This window comes from Thalassophryne amazonica, chromosome 1, assembly GCF_902500255.1.
Source record: "Thalassophryne amazonica chromosome 1, fThaAma1.1, whole genome shotgun sequence".
Taxonomy (NCBI): Eukaryota; Metazoa; Chordata; class Actinopteri; order Batrachoidiformes; family Batrachoididae; genus Thalassophryne; species Thalassophryne amazonica.
Window position 1 is genome coordinate 125,665,021 of NC_047103.1, and position 6,682 is coordinate 125,671,702.

At 41.9% G+C, this 6,682-nt stretch overlaps 1 non-coding gene across 1 annotated transcript; it reads right to left on the reverse strand.

The window, feature by feature from the left end:
- Positions 1–6,068: 6,068 nt before the first annotated feature.
- LOC117521182 lies at positions 6,069–6,231 on the reverse strand. The gene has a single exon (XR_004563906.1). It is a non-coding gene; the product is annotated as a U1 spliceosomal RNA (small nuclear RNA).
- Positions 6,232–6,682: the final 451 nt, after the last annotated feature.

Sequence of the window (6,682 nt, forward strand, 5' to 3'; positions counted from 1 at the left end):
ATATGTCAGAGTAAAAAATGAAAATAAATTATTTGATCAAAGTAATTACAGAGCTGAATCAGAAGTATATTTAAACTGAAAATACATATATCTTACACTTATTTTATTTTAATAATACTTTTTAAATGATTAGAAATTTCAAGAACAAACATTAAATTTTCAGTTTCAAAATTATTTTTTTCTATCTTTTATTTTTTTTTTTCTCAGATTACAAAACTTTTGGCTTGGATTTAGCTCCATACAACTCTACTACTGCACCACAATCCCTGTCTTGTAACAGGCGTGTGAAATGGCTCTAATTAACAAGCAGACAAACGTATTTTCTAAAAAAAAAAAAAGAAAGAAAGAAGAAGAAAAGCACTGTGATAACTGACCAAACAGCATTTGCTATGGTGGCGTATTTGTCGTACTGTTGGCCTGTCATATGCATGGGCGCAATTTGGTGGGGGATAGGGGGGACATGACTCCCCCACCTTTTCAACCAGGGGGGGACAAAATGTGGTATGTCCCCCTACCTTCTGACATATATATGTGTACTTGAAACATGCTATGCCAGTCTTATGTGCAAACCATGTCAGTCTTATGTGCAAAACCATGTCAGAATACTATCTTTGGTTCTGCAAGTTTGTATTTTTAGCAGCATTGACTTGTTTACAACACCTGTTTCTTGTTTGTCACATTCGGAATTTTCTGGGACTGCATTTGCCCTGATTTGAAACCAAAAATAGTTGTCTTTAGGGACTACTGTCTACACATAAGTATCAATGGACCATATGCTAATTTACTAAATTCTGAAAGTTAGAAAAGGAAATCAGAAAAGCTATCTGGAACCTCAGAAAGCCCATCTGCAATATTGCTTGATCTCCAAAATCAGTCTATACAAGCGAAATTATGTTCAGTATGAGTGTTGTCATTCGTGCCACTTTGAAAATTAAATTCATGATAATTTATCCTAAACTTATGATCTGTTGTTTTTTCAAAGTTATGCAAAAACAAATCTTGAGGAAAAAAATACAGTATGCGATAGTTAATAATTATTAAGAGCCTGTTCTTTCATATTTATGAATACATTTTACCACATTGCAGTTTTTTTTAATGAGAACTCAACCTATCATTCTTTTTTAATTCTACACATGTGGTGATACCTTATTTACACCAGGATGTTAATAAAATCAATGCTGGCTATTCTCAGAATAAAGTACTTATATCCACAGTTTCAAATTGCATAAGTCAAATGGTGTCCACTTTATGGTCTTCTCAAAACATTAAAATTACTGTTCAGGTTGCTCAGAATGCATCTGAGCTTATCTAGAAACCGTTGACCCCCAGCCTATGGGCTTCGGCTCTGCGGGCCTCGCTCTTTGTCCCCCCCAATTTCTAGTTCTAAATTGCGCCCTTGGTCATATGGTCCTGCGGTGTGCAGCTCACTGTCCTGCCAGACATACATGATGTTCAGATCGCCTGCTGCGTGTCCACATAAACTGACGGCCCGTTCCACCTGGACCTGTAAGAGGGCGCGCTCTCCAACCCATTGCAAACAATATGTTTTTATGTTTTTGATGTGAGTACAGCAAGCACACACGCGCGTGTCCATCAAGACATGGTGCATGTTCTGCAGCTCTGATGTCCAGGGCGAGCCATGTCAACAAGTGTCACTGATCAGATGAGATTCGCCTCGGCTGCAGGGGGCGCGCAAACCACACACATGCACATGTGGGGGGGGGGGGGGCTCTCGACACACACACACACACACACATTGTGGGGGAGCTGATGGCACACCACATCTCTGCAACTCCACAGTCGTGGGGAACTTAGACGAATTTCACAGCGAGTACGACAGTAAACAGTCTGCAGTCTCTTGTCGTGCCAACAGTGCGACTGGCAACACATTTGGCCATGGCCATGGGAGTGGTGTTAGATGTTTGTGCGTGTCACCTGGAATTTGGTCGACACCTGCCGCGAAAAGGTGTGATGGGTTCATACAGTGCACTCTGTCATTCAGCTGCTGGTGTGCGCAAATTGTTGTAGCAACAGGTGTATGAGGCGTTTGAGGCAGGGACAATTTTGCATGGTTTGCACACGATTCCTGCGTCATGCACACTAAGTGCACACTTCGTCCAAACTTTGCACTATGTGTGAAGGGGCCCTTACTCTGTAACATGATAACTAAGCATGACACATGATGAAAACTGTTACTTTTTAAAAATCCAATTAACTCAACCAATAATTTGCATTTTTGTTTTTTACCAAAATTGGAGCAAACTTAACTTTTGACCTCTGTACAAACTGAAACTGGCCTTTGTCACCATTCTTGCTGCTTTTACCTCATAGCTCCATAACATTCAGTCATAGATAGTCCAAACTATACCTTTTTGGAATCTTTATGATCAGGCAAATAATGTGGTGTAGTTTTCAATATGACTGGAGCATCTTTTAATTTTAAGGGTAAATCCCAGGCTGCTTGAATTATGTAACACAAACCAAAAAAACCTCATAATGCTAAATTCTAAACTGTGTATGACTAATTAAACATCATGAGAAAATCTCTGGAGTATTTTTGATAACAATATGGACTTAAAATATTTGTTATTTGGTGAACTGTTTCATGTCCACTGCTGCCAGTGCAACCCAGATAAGCATCTGAAAATGAATGAATGATTTGCGCATTGGTTTCGCACTTAAGCCCCTTTCACACCGGGGCCAATGTAGAGTTGTGTATTGCAGCGCACTGACTACGCTGAGTAATGCAGCTGTACGCCGAGTTTTTTGCTTCCCTTCGCAGCAGTATGCTGAGGGCTATGCGAGGCGGACGCAAAAAATAAAACACTTAATTTTTTTCAGCGTAGAGCACAGGACATAAAAAGTATGCCGTTTTTAAGCAAGTCTACACAACACTCCTCAAATGTATGTAAATCTACACCACACTGTGCTACTGTACACCAAGCCTCCGCAATTCTACACAACCCTACACCAGGGTGAAAAATCCTTTTAGGTTTTTTATCAGTACATACCTGGATTGATAGACTTCATTCATCCCGCTGAACTTTGCTGGCAGTGAAGCTTCAAAACCATGGAAGAAAAAGAGGCAGGCCAAGCTTCCACATTCAGAGGTCATGTCCACATCCACTCCTCATGGACAGATTGCCAGTGAGAGGACATGTCCACACCCACTAACTTCGCATGGACGGATCGTGCAAGCCATCATTGCTGTAGCTTACTTTCACCTCCAAGTTCTCTCAAGACTGTGGCAAGTTAAATAAAGTCCATTAACTCCCGCTCATGGACCAATCGCCAGCAAGAGGACATGTCCACTGTCCACTCCTCATGGACAGACCACGTGCGTGATTGCCGGCTTCCGCTCTGCAGCACTTTCACCTTCTTAAGTCCTCTCATGATTGTGGCACATTCATGAAGTCCATTACCTCCTGGAAATAATGTATTCTGACTTTATCCAATGTCTCAATTCCATCTGCGTGTCAGTCTGTAACATCATGGAGCTTCTCTCCTTTGCACGCAAGGTTTTTTTTTCTCTCTCTCTTTCTCTCTCTCTCTCTCTCTCTCTCTCTCTCTCTCTCTCTCTCTCTCTCTCTCTCTCCCTGAGCGCAACTACGCAGCTGTAACAAGGCATCAGCTTGTGTCCTGCTGTAGGTCTGGAAATGTGAGTGTCATTTGCTTCATGTACTGTCTCGAGAATGGAACGCATTTCCACAATGCCAAAAAAACAAAAAACAAAAAGTAGGCAGGAGTGGATTGTGAGAGGCAGAAAAATAGCGACGAGGGCTACATACGTGGCAGTAAGCATACAGTAGGCAACCTTATGCAACTGTAAGCAAGACTAGAAACGCAAACCATCACACACCAGCCTTCACAGGACTATGCCAAATCTGTGCAATTTTCCAGCGTACTCCATACGTATCACAACGCAACTGTATGCAAGCCCGGTGTGAAAGGGGCTTGAGCATTCATCACTTTGCAGTAAATCCATGAAGAAATTACACAGGCCAGCCCACACGTTGTTACAGAACTCTTTGGCCGCTTTGCGATCTTCCGCATGTTTGGTTCATGCTGTCGGACCGTTCGCCACTGGGGTGGACCTCCTGAAGTGGCAGAGGAATTTCCCTGTGCGCACTGTGGGGTGCACACTTGCACATCCACACCTTCACCACCGCATGGCCGTCTGTCCTCCACACCTTTCCCTGCAGCTTTTTCACAGCATGACTCACCTGCTTCCGGAAGCCTTTGGGGTCGGACTGGAAGCCCCGGAAGCCCACACAAAGTGTGGGTTTGGCGTAATATTCACACTGCAGTTCAGTTCTTGACTGGAGCTGAAAGCAGTGTGCAAGTGTACGTGGCTTGTCTGTGGTGGAGTCGTGGTAACACCAGGCACCAGCAGAGATGTAAAGTTACTGTACATTAAAGTTTTGACCACTTTCTCCCACGCACATATGTCACGATGATATCTGGACAGTGCACACAGTCTCAATCACAACTTTATGGAGTGTGACATTTTATGAGACAAAAATTAAGATCATTTTAAACTCCATTAAAATAATGTTCAGTTTAAGGCTTTCGTCATGCAGCTTAGACCATTAAATCAATGATTCTTAAGCATCTTTAGCGACAGACCATAAATGAAGAATTACGTTTCAGCCGAGGCTCCCGGCTCTCAAGACAGCACTTAATCGTGTCGAAGACAGAGCTCCTAGAAACACAACTCCGGAGTGTTCTAATGTTTTCCTAGTCACTTCAGAATTATTTTTTTACTTTTCCTTATCACAAATATGCATGTGTCTCTTTGGGACTTTCACTGCTGACCTTGCCATCCTTTCATGTGAACTCAGACATGACTATTAAGCTGTTTTTTGAGCAGCTGTAAAGAGTCTAAACACTGTGAAAGATCTTTGTGACATACAAACTACATGAAGACCTTTGTCACATATGAAGTGCTGTAAAAATAGCCTTATTTGAAGCCTCCGCTCCTCTTTCCATGACAAAAACTCCTGTAACAGTGGAATGTGCCGTTCATTTCCAAACTGGATGCTGTGTTTTATCCAGGACGTTGTCTGACTAGCACAGGAATTGTGAAAAGACGTGGACATCAGCACTTTTTCGGCACATTGAGACAGACGTGCGGAGGAATTCCGCGCGTCGCGGCGGTGCCGCATGGCGCACAGCAACGCCGTGATGAAGCCTCATGGGACATGTTCTGGCATGTCCAGGCAAGAAAACAATTGTATACAGTCCACACTCATTACATACATAGACAGGGGAAACTGCAAATACAGTCCCCCACAACTATAAAATATTTTTTAAAAATTATATGAGTATTATGGCGTCCAGCTCCAGGGAAGGGGAGGGGGTGGAATGCGTCATTGAAACGTGTCTTAAAATATTAGAATATTTCATTCCAAGTCTGAGTAACTCACCATTTATGCAGTATCAATAGAATATCCCCGTCTGCTTGAGTTCACACAATCATTCAGCGGGGCTTGGCACCTGTACACAGTATCAAAAACTACGACTTATTGGGAACTGGTTATGTTCACTGTAACTTGGTGGCCTAGAAAGTTGGCGAGACCTGTTATCTATATATTAAAAAGCCAAGTGGCCTTTGTGTGCGTGTGTGTAACTTTGAACACGGAGAAACTGGGAGAGCTGACATGAGCCATTTGGTATGCTTTTGTATTTTGGGTCAAGGAGGAACGCCACGAAAACGGAAAGTTGATAGGACTGATATCTTTTGGAGAAATTAGGAATATTCGGTAACAACAGTGAACAATGGACATTAATATCAGCATTAATCAGTCGCTGGTAACCAGACAAGATCTGAACAAAGGAAATATCTCAACCTTGCAAGTTCTAAAACATCAATAATATGTGGCAAATAATAATACAATTATTCAGAAAACTTTTTTAATTTGCTGCACTTTCACTTTAAATCCTTATAGAAACATAATTTATTACCAAGTTTGAAAGACATTAGTTATCTACTTAAACACTTTTCAATGTAAAGCCCATTTTGCCTGAGTAAACAGAACCTCATAAGTTGTTTATTTTTAACAGTATGTCAGGGGTCAGCGCGAACGCAGTCCCCCACTACCATAAATTATGCAGTCGAGATTCCCACATTTGGGGAATTCGCAAAGGTCAGTCAGCCGCAGTGCAATGGCTGAGCCTCACTTTGGGTGAACCACCTTCTTGATCATGGTGTCGCCCCTGCCAGGTAAGTATGGCTTGCACTTCGAAACACACCGTACTCCTTCACCCACCTACCACACACACTTATGGTACTCACAAAAACAAAACGCCAAAACTACAACCTTTAGCCAGGCACCATGACGACAATTCTTTTCAACCAAAAACGTCACATATCTAACAGATATTTGACTGTAAAGAACAATTTTAAACAGCCGCTATCTTTCCCATCATGCAATGCTGCATGACCATTTCAAACCAAATGCTCATTTTATCTGTGTTACATACAAAGTATAAGTATTAACTCAGATCAAGTGATTTAGCATCATGTTAATATTTTAGTAGTCTTGTCCACCTTTAAAGGTCAGAAAAATAGAAGATGAAAAAAATCACAGAACGAAAACAAAACAAAGACGTGGCCCCTTGACGTCACACACTCAAAGCCGTTTCAAGCATTTATACTGCCACCTGTTGATCAAAACTACAG